At 42.6% G+C, this 12,959-nt stretch overlaps 1 long non-coding RNA gene across 2 annotated transcripts in view; it reads left to right on the top strand.

The window, feature by feature from the left end:
• The window catches only part of LOC140648879 (uncharacterized), a 65,496-nt gene that overhangs the window by 34,900 nt on the left and 17,637 nt on the right, over positions 1 to 12,959 (top strand). For both annotated transcript variants that reach the window (XR_012041372.1, XR_012041373.1), the window contains exons 2-3: positions 10,203 to 10,316; positions 10,909 to 10,971. This is a non-coding gene — a long non-coding RNA (uncharacterized lncRNA). The remainder of the gene's footprint in view (positions 1 to 10,202; positions 10,317 to 10,908; positions 10,972 to 12,959) is intronic.

Below are 12,959 nucleotides of genomic sequence, written 5' to 3'. Positions count from 1 at the left end.
AGTCTCAGTTCAAATGCGAATAAAATTAATAGTTTCTGAATTTTTTGTGTCATCTAAGAGCCAAAGCAAGGAGGTAAGAGGAAGCTGAACTTCCTCTACTCTAAGTCAGTAGTAAACTAAAAGTAATAGTCCCTTGTTGAAGTTTTCTAAAAAAAAGTGAGGAACAAAAAGCAGCCCCCTGCCCCAGTTCCTTGACCCACATGGTTTGTAACACCAGCATGTAGAGGAATCTGGGATCTGCAGTGGTTCATTGTGATGAACCAACAGCAACCTCCAAAGAGCCCATCCTAACAAAGCTAATTGCTGGCAGCTGTGAGTCCTTCAGCATGATTTCAGGGTGGAGTGTCCTGGTTACAGACCCCTACAGGTTCCTGAAATTCTGCTAGTAAATTGGATTAAAACTGGGAATTCCAATGCTGCTGATTTCTTGGCAGGCTGGGAATAATCTGCATAATGGAAGCAGTTCACCACTGTTTTTTTGTGAAAGAATATTATTTCTTTGAATTTGCTTACTATAAAATAGCCCTGGTTTAGAGTTTATTATTCAGTCTCCTAAGGTTGCCTGAGAAGTGGCTCTGCTTCAGAGAGTGGAACTCATATAATGGTAATGCTGTGTACTTTATTTACACTCCAGGTCTTGTTCTCTGATCAGCCTTTATGTCAGCTATTATCACAGCACTATGGCTTAAACAAGCTTTCTGCTGTTTTTGTTCTCTAGGTCAGAGCTTCCCAGATTTTCTCATTTGGGTCCTGCCATTGTGCAGATGGTAGATATTATCAGTGATGGTGCAGCAGCTCCTGTCTCTGTCATGGTCCATATACACATGAGGAAAGACTTACACCTTCACTCTTTCTCCTTCATCCTTCTGACACATATTCTCTCCTCCCTGAACTAACTTGGCTGAATTTTCTGCACCTTGTCTCTCTCCTACCACTACATAACATTTTGAAAGAAATTTGGAAAACTCTGCTGTAAGTGGTACAGAAAGAAAAGGAAGCTGCAGAATATTACTAAGGATGAAAGTAGCATCACGGTGGAAACTGAGAGCAATTTTTATTCTTGTTCTGCTGTGTTATAACATTTATTGGGACTATAAATAGAATATTCCAATGAAGATCACAGAAGCACTGTCTGATGGAGATAAAACTTTGAGGATCTTTACAAAACTAAAACCAAGTTCTAATAAATTTCCTATTCCAGAAATTACTTGGCAGTCCAGAAAGGAAGTTGGGAAACGTGTATTGCTTAACAGACTGTTGAAATAGAATGTTTCATATTAGTGCATTTTGCCTGTGGCTATGGCAGACTGGAGACATGTCCAGCTTGTCACAGAAACTAATCCCAGCTTGGTGGGTAACTGGACGGAGAGACCACCTGGGAGTCTCGGGTGCTATAAACACAAGCCAAGAAACTGTGGCTGAACACTTGGCAAATAGCTGACAATGGAAACCCAATGAGTGGAAAGACTTCACTTGGCCCTATTGTTATTCCTGAGCTAACAGACCAGAGCAGAAGAAAGTTATTGCTTTTTATTCATTAATTTGAACAATGACAGAACAATAAGAAATTGTGAATTTTCTAGAAAAGGTAGCTTTAATTCTGGAGACATACGCATCTTCACAGAATACTGCTAAGCCTCAATGCATTGTGTGAATTATTTTTAGGAATGAGTGGTAATTATTAAAGGGGATTTCCTACAGTAATATCAATGAATTCTTATCTGAAGTTGTTGACTCACTGAAGGGTAAGACTGACACTGAGGCACCTTGATATGCAGACTGACAAGTATCTCAAGAAATTTAACAAAGAGAAATGCAAAGTCCTGTACCTGGGAGGGAATGACCCCAGGCTGGGGGTTGACTGCTAGGGAGGAAATTTGTGGAAGAACACCTGGTGGTCCTGGTGGACAAGAAGTTGAACAGGAGTCCACAGGATGCCCTTGCAGTGACAAAGGCTCATCGCATCCTGGACTGCAGTAGCAATCAGTAGCTAATTGGTCCAGAAAAGTGATTAGTCCACTCCACTCAGCCCTTGTGAGTCCGTATCTGCAATACTGCGTCCAGTTTTCAGCTCCCCAGTAACAAGAAAGATATTAGCAGGTGACTGTATCCAGTGGAGGACCACCAAGATGGTTAGGGGCCTGGAGCATACAAGGAATGAAAAGAGGCTGAGGGGTCTGGTTTGCTTTACTTGGAGAAACGCAGGCCAAAGAGGGATCTAATTGTTGTCTCTCACTGCCCAATGGGTGGGCTAAGAGGAAGCTGGACTTTTCCTGGAGGTGCATAATGAAAGGTCAAGAGGCAATGATCACAATTTGCAACAAGGAAAATTCTGATGTGAGAGTGGGTAAGTGGCAGAACAGCTTCCCCAGAGATACTATGAAAACTGCATCCTTGGGGGATTTTCAAAACTTTATTAGACCTGAGCTACCTGATCTAGCTTTGAAGTTGACCTTGCTTTGTGCAGGGAAGCTGAACTAGCTGCCCTCCAGAGGCTCATTCCAGTCTGAATTATTCTATGATTGTAAATACTGTAAATCCTGATTTATTGAATTCTTAATCAGGAGAAATATATCAACTCCATTTCATCATGATCAACACTTAGAACTGATACAGTGTATATCAAGCTATTGCTGTTAGGGTATAATTTGTAGCTAGACAGTTTCTCCCCACTTTCCCCTGTTGAAACAAATATTTCTTGCAGGCCTTGACAAGAGTTGTGTTGGGGAATCTGCTTGGCTCCAGAATGGGATTTTTGATCAGAGAAAGTCACAGTCCACAGTTACTATCAAAGAGCCAAGCAGCTGAAGCATCAGCCTGGCAAATTAACATTCAGTTTCTTCTTCTACCCAGTTCTGGAACTTGGAACTACCTGGAAAATGAACACTTTACTGCAAAAGCGATTTTTAGGTTGATCTCTGATCTTTTCTATTATTATTACCTCATGCTTATAAATAAAAATTCTGAAGCAGTCCTTCATAGGTCTCTCTTAAAAAAAGTCCTCAGTCTTGAAAGAGTGGAGTTATCTGAACACCTTTTCCTAAAGGAACCTGCTCTGATGCTTAACCAGTGTTGGATTCCTTTGTGAGCAGAACTTCAAATTTCACCCATGATCTTTAGATTTGAAAATACAAGACTTCTTTCCTGATTTTGATTCCTTGTCTAACTTTCCTCTTACAAATTATCCATATTTTCACTTCCTGTAGTATAAGAGAACTAAAATCTGCTTTTTAGTCTGACTTCTGTACAGAATATAGCTGGAATTTTTACTGATGATAACTGAGTCTCTCCAAGAGTAAAATTCCCACTGCCATCAATTCTACTTGCATGAACGATGAAAGATAAAACTCACCTGAAGTCTAAGTTATTTGTTTAATCATCCCTGGATATTTGTAATCTTTTCTATTAGGTAACTCAAGTCATGGAACGGTTTTTCAAAGTGAAATAATTTAAAATAAGGCTTTTTTTTTCTGTGATATTTTCAAGATGCTGGCCCATAAGACATAACCATACTTTTCACTGTGACTGAACAAATAGATTGATGTAATTATAGTGATTATGATATGCATTTATGGGGTTAGGAAGGAGAAAACTTTCCTAAACTTTTAGACAATGAGCAAATGTTACTTGGTTTATTTGCCTCTCAATTTATTAGGTAGTGGCGATGGAAAAGGAAAGCACTATTCTGCTGCTTTCTCAGCCTTCTTCAATTTGTGGACCCCTAAACATTTTCTGAGATTTTTCTAGTTCAGTGCATAGGCTCTTTACCTTTTTTTATGGGTTTCTTGGGGTTTGGTGGGTACTCAGATACCCACAAACGGGTTGTATTTTGCTGTCACTGTGCACTGTGAGTGGCTATATAGTCCTCATTGCCCCTGTATCTGAGCACACCACAGTTACGGAGAGGATTTACTGCCACCTTACCTGTGTGAGGTGAGGAAGTATTATCCCTATTCTCTCGCTGGTAAAGAGAGACACAGGATAGGAGATGGGATGTTCCCAGCATGATGCTGGACAAGGGGAGAAAGCCCCAGCTCTTTAAGGGAGGGTCTTAGCCTACTTTCCCCATTGCTCCTACCATCCACGAAATAACAGTTGAAGAGGGTCAGACTAAACCTGTCTCTACCGTTTCTTCCAACCTCTGGCAGTAGCCACTGCTGGATGGTGAAAGAAAGCACTTAAGAGCAAAGCGCCTTGTCAGCGTTGGCTCTTTCATGCCCCTGGGACTCGGAAACAGGGAAGCAGCCAGAGCAGGAGACTGATGGCATGCTGCCCATCATGTTTAACAGCTGCCAACACAACTGTGAATTTGTCTCAACCATTCTTGAAACCCACTTATAACTGTGGCCCTCAAAACATCCTTTAGAAGTGAGTTTCATAATTCAGCTGTACCATGTGTGGAAATCTGTGTCCTTTTGTTTGTTTTACATTGGCATTGGGTGCTGAATAGTTTTCCCAGTAATGGATTTTGTTTGTCACCCTCTCCAGACCCTAGATGACTGCCTAGGTATGATTCTTGGACACATACTTGTATATGGTTCCTCTTAGAAAAACAGTTATCAAAACTCCAGTAATTATTACTTCACATGTTTCTTTATTGTCTAGTTTATTTGGGCAAAAAGCTTGCCTGGGTAAAACTCATACTGATACTGAGCAACTTTTAAATATCCAAGCCCTGAATTTGGTAGTACCTGATGTTCTTTGCAATTTATATGAACTTACTGAGAGAAATGGATCTGATTCACACCTCAATATGCTATTTAAATAAAAATTGATTTTACAGAAAGCCTGCAGAATTGACCTATGTATGAACAGCCAGATAAGTACATGGCCCATTATCTCCAGAGGAGGACTGAGATGCAGCCCTCAGATGTTTCAGGATGAGATGATACTTTTATCTGTAACTCTGATCAAAACTAAGGAGCCACTGTGTGAGATTAAATAACTTTAAGCATATTTCTAAAGTATGATTCAATTCCTAACCACTTGTGAAAGCATTCTGCAGCAACAGGAATGAAAACAAAAGCATCAGCATCTCAAATTGGTTCACTCTCTAATTAAAAAGAAATTATGAAAAAAACCAGAGAGACTGGTTTCATGTATAAAGTGTGTATAAAGTGCATATACTCCTGTACAGCTATCTTCATTCACGGAGCTGAGAACAACTCTGTGAATGAAATGTGTGGATGGGCCTTTGTAGGGAGTTAGCAGTCCATTTTATTGGCATTTGCTCTGGGCCAGGACTCAGGGGCACTTTACAGGCTCGCACGAGGCATGGCAGACCAGATTTATTTGATCTAGGAGCTAGAAAGCTAGGCAGAATTTTAAGACTAACAAAAAATTGTTAAGACTAACAAAAAAAAAGTCTGCTATTATATTCATTATGGCCAAGCACAAACTCTTCTTTTTCATGCAGGGACATGAAAAATTTGCTCTAAAAAGTGGGTGTTTTACTTTAAACAACTTTAAAAATCAATCAGCCAACAAATGAACCCCTGCTGCTGCATATTTTTGTCCACTCTAAAAAATTGTGGGAAGATTGCAATAAACATCCTTATTAATGAAAATCTGGCACAGCATGTGAAACTATTTAAATTTCAAAATTTACCAGAGACCAATCCCTGGCAGCAATTCTGTCATTTCCCAACAGTCCACTCCAAGTGGTAAGTAGTCCCTGGCCACCACTGTTTCATCTGAACTCCTAGGTTGCTTCTTAAATATGAAAAGTCCTACTGGTTTCCAGGTTGCTAGGAGTCTGAGTCACAATCCAAACTGTACCCTGCTAGTGAGTCCGAGGGCATTGGGTTTGGAAAGTCTTAAATAGCCTGGAGAGTTCTATATGGCCTGGTCGGCCTGGCCCTGAAATCACTCTTCAAGACCATCTTTGCCAGCCCTGCCACTCGTGAGCCTGTAAGTACAGCCTGAAGGCTGGGCAACATGCACCCCATGGGGCGGATGGGATTACAGCACAGGGAAGTGTCCTTTGCTCACTGTGTGAAATGTGGCCAGGGGGCAGGCAGGAAGGGTAGCCAGAGCTATTGCAGCTCCAAATGCTGCTTGACAGTCTGGCACAAAGATGACCTCTGAATCTGCTTGACTAGGCTTTGCCATGAACTAAGCTCTCCAAAGGACACCTGTGGCGTGCACAAGTTTTCTAGGCTCATTTGATGGATGATGAAACTCCTACAGTCCTTTCATACTCTTTTGTAGCCCAGGCACACACACATACCCTGAATCCCAGTCAGATGGGAGCCTGGTTTCACTGGTTACTTCTGCAGAGGTGCGTAATAAGTAGAGCATACAACATCTACATATCAAGTTTGCAGGACAAGGGAAGTCTGGCTGTACTTCAGTAACTGATCTAGGTGAAACATAAACTCTGACTCTTATTCATCACTGTAAGGTATTCCTGGGGCTCAGATCAGCATCTTCTGTGCTATACAATACCCTCCCTCTTCAATTCATGCACTTTCTTATGAACCATAGTCCTCTTTAACTATGAGCAACTAGGTCTGATTTGACAGGTCCCACAGCTAAACAGCTTTTCTCTGGTATAAAAATGTGCTTCTCTCCTTCTTCTTCAGTATCTTTGTTTGCCTTCTGACATACTGTGTTCTCTGTGTTTTAAGTTCCACCACCAGAACTTTTACTTCAATGTTCTGCAGATGGGAACTTTTCACTCCCAAGTAGGGATAACCAAGGTAGGATAACCAAGGTAGGATAACCAAGGTAGGATAACCAAGGGATCAAGCCCAGCCAGCATGGGTTTAGGAAAGGCAGGTCCTGCTTGACCAACCTGATCTCCTTCTACGACAAGGTGACCTGCCTAGTGGATGAGGGGAAGGCTGTGGATGTTGTCTATCTAGACTTCAGTAAAGCCTTTGACACGGTTTCCCACAGCATTCTCCTGGAGAAACTGACTGCTCATGGCTTGGATGGGTGTACTCTTTGCTGGGTAAAGAACTGGCTGGATGGCTGGGCCCAAAGAGTGGTGGTGAATGGAGATTACTCCAGTTGGTGGCCGGTCACAAGCGGTGTCCCCCAGGGCTCTGTGCTGGGGACAGTTCTGTTTAATATCTTTATCAATGATCTGGAGGAAGGGATCGAGTGCACCCTCAGTAAGTTTGCAGATGACACCAAGTTGTGTGGGAGTGTTGATCTGCTTGAGGGTAGGAAGGCTCTGCAGAGGGATCTGGACAGGCTGGATTGATGGGCAGAGGTCAATTGTATGAGGTTCAACAAGGCCAAGTGCAAGGTCCTGCACTTGGGCCACAGCAACCCCATGCAATGCTACAGGCTTGGGGAAGAGTGGCTGGAAAGCTGCCTGGCAGAAAAGGACCTGGGGGTGTTGGTTGACAGCTGCCTGAATATGAGCTGGCAGTGTGCCCAGGTGGCCAAGAAAGCCAATGGCATCCTGGCTTGTATCAAAAATAGTGTGGCTAGCAGGACTAGGGAAGTGATTGTCCCCCTGTACTTGGCACTGGTGAGGCTGCACCTCGACTACTGTGTTTGGTTTTGGGCCCCTCACTACAAGAGAGACATTGAGGTGCTGGAGTGTGTCCAGAGAAGGGCAACGAAGCTGGTGAAGGGTCTAGAGCACAAGTCTTATGGGGAGTGGCTGAGGGAACTGGGGTTGTTTAGCCTGGAGAAGTGGAGGCTGAGGGGAGACCTTATTGCTCTCCACAACTACCTGAAAGGAGGTTGTAGAGAGGTGGGGGTCGGTCTCTTCTCCCAAGTAACAAGTGATAGGACGAGAGGAAATGGCCTCAAGTTGCACCAGGGGAGTTTTAGACTGGATCTTAGGAAATTTTATTTCACTGAAAGAGTTATCAAGCATTGGAACAGGCTGCCCAGGGAAGTGGTTGAGTCGCCATCCCTGGAGGTATTTAAAAGACGTTTGGATGAGGTGCTTAGGGACATGGTATAGTGGTGGTCTTGGTAGTGTTAGGTTTATGGTTGGACTTGATGATCTTAAAGGTCTTTTCCAACCTATACGATTCTGTGATTCTGTGAAGTACCAGCTGCATTCAGGTTTATGGAAGGAAAGAGTTTATCCTAATTATCTCAGCAGCTGTCCCCAGACACTGTTCCTGTATCAGCCGACACTGATAATAACACTGTGTCATTGTACCTGATTGGGGATGGGGGCAGGGGAGATGAGGACTTCTCCTGTGCCACAGAGGTGTGCTCCATACACAGAGCCACAAGGAGATCCATAAGAAAATGTTCTTTTGCCATACTGAACTCAAAGACTGCCTCATCTAGAGGCAGGTGGCCCCAAATCATAAGAGCAGTTCCTTGACACACATATTGAGGTCCTGTAATATAACATGGACCAAAGAGCTGTAGAGCCCCAATTGTTGCTTGCTTGCAGAGCAACATGTATCTGCTGGGTTGGCTTCATGCCATGCTGGCACAAAATCAGGGAGTGAATGCCCTTTGCAAAACTGCTGTCAGGGTCTCGGCAGAGCTTTACTGCTTGCTGATGAAGATAGACTATAAGGTGGTGAGTTATTGTTGAAAATTCTGTATATACAATCTAAGTGACAGATCTAGTACACCTGAAATGAAAGGAAAAGTTCTTAGGTGAGCCTCATTTCAGTGTAGCCATCTTCTGTGACTGATGCACAATGGTGAACAGGGGTGAGGTGGGTGTGAAATGGCAGCTAGAAGGAGGCAGGGAGGTCCAGGTGTGCCAGTGCCTTCCAGGGAGGGCTGAGCAATGCCCCTCTGGGTGCCTCTGAGGCCAACTGTTGATAAAACCAGCACAACCGCTCCAGCCATACTGCTCCACACAGTAAAACTTTTCATTACATTCTCAGGACAGGAAAGCACACTTTTTTTCACAAAGTTTCACATAATTATCCACACACCCCCCCAGCACAATAATGACAGGTGTTTCTGTTTTATGTGCCATTTGCACTTAAGAACTTCTGGCATGGATATGACTGCAAGGAGAAGCTGGCGAGATGCCATTACCTTGAGGTGCTGCAAACTCCAGCCTCTTGGCTCTCTTCCTTTCCTTGGCTGAAAAAAAAGTATGTGGTGACACCTCTTTGCAAAATTATCTTCATTAAATATCTTCTGCTTCTCAGAGATCCCCAAATTGTGCCTGTGAAGACAGGACACCTACTTCTGCTTTGGAGAGAATTCTCTAGGACCTCATAGCAGGATTTTATGAAAGCTATTTGAAGTAACTTTGGTTTAAAACCTCTGTTCAGGATACGCTGTATTTCCAAGGAAGATGGAGCCAGCTCAATTTTCTTTGGATTTCAACATTTTTGCATGCTCTTCTTTCCATGCTCTTCTTTCCTTCCCCCCCCCTCTAGTGTCATATTAGAAAGGTTTATTTTTGGAAAGATATTTAGGTCTTAAACACAGAGCCATTTTAGGTGCTCTGCAGTATCTGAGGCACATCTGCATGGGGCTGGCACATACAACACAAGACCTGGAGAAAGATGCCTCTCTGATGTGGTAGTGGGGTATGCCACATGGGCAGGACTCTCTAAGGAATCTGTGATAGCATTACGCAGCTACTGAAATCCTGTCAGGGGTAGGAGACATGAAAGCTGAGAGGCTTGACCAGGAAGTAAGCATGGGTTGGATGGCTGTTGTAGCTTCCTTTTGTAATGGAACATGGCAGAAAATGGGAAAGAAAAAGAACAAGGCAAGTATAAACATGTAAACAAATATGGTTTTGCAAGCTGCCTGTGGCAAAGATGGACGTTCCTGTGCTGGAGACCAAGAGCATTTCTAGCTTACTCTTCTTGTGTTCTGTACTTGGCTTGCAGATGAAAGATTAAGAGTGCACAGGCTAGGAGGGACTATCAATTACTGACACCCCACAGACTGCAATCCTGAATCACTGGCAAAAACATTCAGTACAACCATATAAAATAGCAGTGACAAAACCAAGCAAACAAAGAGAGAGCTTTTTTCCACCCAGAATAAAAATAGCTGGAAAAACCCTTTCTGGCCCCAGAATGCAACACCCTATTCAGGAAAGTAAAAAAGATAGTCATGATGATGGGGAAAAACAACTTATAACTAGTTTACACTTTGTACCAGGCTATTGGTAAAGGATGCTTCTTCAGAGGCTGAGGGGCTACATAAATAGTGTAGAAATAATTAAATCCACCAGTGTTCTCATAGCAGCTTCCAGCCTGAATTGAAAGGTTCTTTTCATATTTTTATTTACTTAGCCTCAGTTGGATGTTCTACAAAACAGAGAAGCCCAGGAAGGAAGGACCTTGCTCGCAGGAGCTGAGAGACAAAAATACACAAATGTGTGAAGGAGCAGCATGAAAAATCCAGAGGTAGGAGTCATTCCATTGGAAGTTCTTAGTAAAATTTGTTGTATTGGGTGGTGTTTTACCATTGCTCAATTAATGTGTAAGCGGATAGGTGCTCTTGGTTTTGACTGCAAGTTGAAGATAGTTACGTGGTCTCCAGGTAGGCTGGCCCATATAAGCTATTGCAGTGTAATAGCACTCTGCAGTATGAAACACCTAAGGGGTAAAAAAGAAATAATCAAATTCTCTTCCAGCCTTCAGCTGCTCATTCATTAAGCAACTTCCTTCTGCATCAAATCTTTCAAAGCTTTTGCATATCCTTAAGGTTATGGGAGATTATCACCACCTGGGATGCACCCTCTTGGGTGCAAATAATCATAAACTGTGTACTGGAGGTTTTCCGTTTCAATGGTGTGCAATGCAGGCCAGTGATATCTCAGCTGCATCCCAGGCAGAAGTGGGATCAGCTTGTTGCAATTACCAGCAAGGCATTGTTAGGAATAAAATGCCCTGCCTCCCTTCTGGAGCTTGCTGCTGGAACTTTGATTTCTTGCCACCTCATCAACATGCTGCCTCCTGATGCAACTCATTTTGCTGCCCTCTTTGCCTGCTCCAGTTGTAGGTATCACAGCCTCCAGAAGCTGATACAACATGAGGCCTGTCACTACCCTTTCAGGAGGTAAGAAGGGTCTATGTAACCTGAAACTCATTGTCCTCATTAATTATTCCTGTAATGTGGTTTTGCTCCTTTTCAGATACCTTTTTGGTAAAGGCTTCCCCAGAGAGGTATATTTATGACTGTTGCCCTAATCCATACTTTCCTTTCCTCAAGGCTCTGGATAAATGCTAGAATCTAACTATCCCTTCTTTTCTTCTGAAACCTGAAGTCAAACTAGTGAAAAATCTGTATATACCATATCTCTCTTCAGGTCTCACTGTCTCCTGTCACTATTTGGGTGAAATAGATACAGTTGTCTCTTAATCAGATATAAACTTTAGTCAGAGCCTCAATAATTGTTTTTTATCCTTAGAAATTTCTCTGAGTTTCTTCATGTGCTTTAATTCTTATTACCTTATCTTTTTTCTTTTGGCTGATTCCTAAGAGAGGGAACAGGGCTTTAGTAATCTGCAAGTGGGCTTGGAGAACACAGCTCTTCAGCTGAGCACTGTGTGTGCTGTTGAGTCCAGGACATGTCAGAAAGACTGCTGCCATTTGCATCAGCCCTAAATTTTCAAACAGCAGGGCTTCTGCTGCCTCAGTTAAGTGTCTGCCTCCACAAGCATAGTGTGTTTGCCCACACCACTTCCAGTACTGCTAACATCAACCAGTTTTACCTCCTTGTGATCCCTCATCTATCTATTTCCACTGTTGCCCCCTCCTTAAAGAGCAATATGAAAGCTGACTTCCCATTTTTAAGGTGTTTATGAGTGCAGTGAAATTCTGGTTCATGCCAAGATGCTACAGCAACCACACTAAAAAAACCCCTAGTTATTTGCTATGTGAGCAGTTGTTGTAGTTTAACCCTGGCTGGCAGCTCAGCACCACACAGCCTCTGCCTCACTGCCCCGCAATGGAATGGGGGACAGAATTATAAGGATAAAAGTGAGAAAACTCATGTGTTGAGATAAAGACAGTTTAACAAGTAAAAAAACAAATTTCCACCCCCTAAAAAACTCAAAGAAAAACAAATTGTGCAAAAACCCTCCAAATCACAATTGCTCACCACCAGCTGACCAACACCCAGCCAGTCATCAAGCAATGGCAGCCCTGGCAAACTTTCCCTCCAGTTTTTATTGCTGAACACTATGTCATATAGTATGAAATGTCCCTTTGGTCAGTTGGGGTCAGCTGTCCCAGCTGTGTGCCCTCCCAACTTCTTGCCTACCCAAGCCTACTTGCTGTCAGGGCAGTGTGAGAAACAGAAAAGGCCTTGATGCTGTGTAAGCACTGCTCAGCAATAACTAGAACATCCCTGTGTTATCAACACTGTTTCCAGCACAAATCCAAACCAGCACCATACAAGCTACTGTGATGAAAATTAACTCTATCTCAGCCAACTACATTGGAACTACAGTCTGCGTCAAAGGCAAAAGGATAACCAAATGAACTGTGATGGTGATAATAATAAACATTTTCTGGCAGAATATGAGGTGTGAAGAGATCACTTGTATTTAATTATCATGATCTTGAACCACAGAGGAATAAAGTGACCACATTTTTTTAGTTGCTTTCTATTTTGTTAGTTTATCTTCTCAGGTGCTTTGGTTGGTATACAATGCTTTGGTCAGCATTGTATGTATTACACATTCTCTCTGTATATGCATGTTTAATATAAAATATTATACATATAGCAGTATTTAACAAATGTTCTTATCCTAACCCATGACTCAAGACTGACCAGAACAGGTCACAGCTTTATAACTAGTGTGGTCATAGTTTAAGTGCCTGAAAATGCAAAATGGGGCTCTCCGCCAAAAGAGAGTTCAGTGCCTAATTTGTCCACCTTACAACGTATGCCAGTAACTGGCCGAACGCACATTCAGTTCTACACTTCAGGGTTTCACCACAAATGAAAATGTCTCCTTCAGTAAATGGAAACCTTTTGGTGAATGAATCAGAGACCACATCAGGGCCAAAACTGCAAATAAGTAAATTTCATTACAAGA

Source organism: Ciconia boyciana, chromosome 3 (genome assembly GCF_034638445.1).
Source record: "Ciconia boyciana chromosome 3, ASM3463844v1, whole genome shotgun sequence".
NCBI lineage: Eukaryota > Metazoa > Chordata > Aves > Ciconiiformes > Ciconiidae > Ciconia > Ciconia boyciana.
Note: the sequence above shows the minus strand (reverse complement) of the source record. Positions and strands in the feature narration are given on the sequence as shown.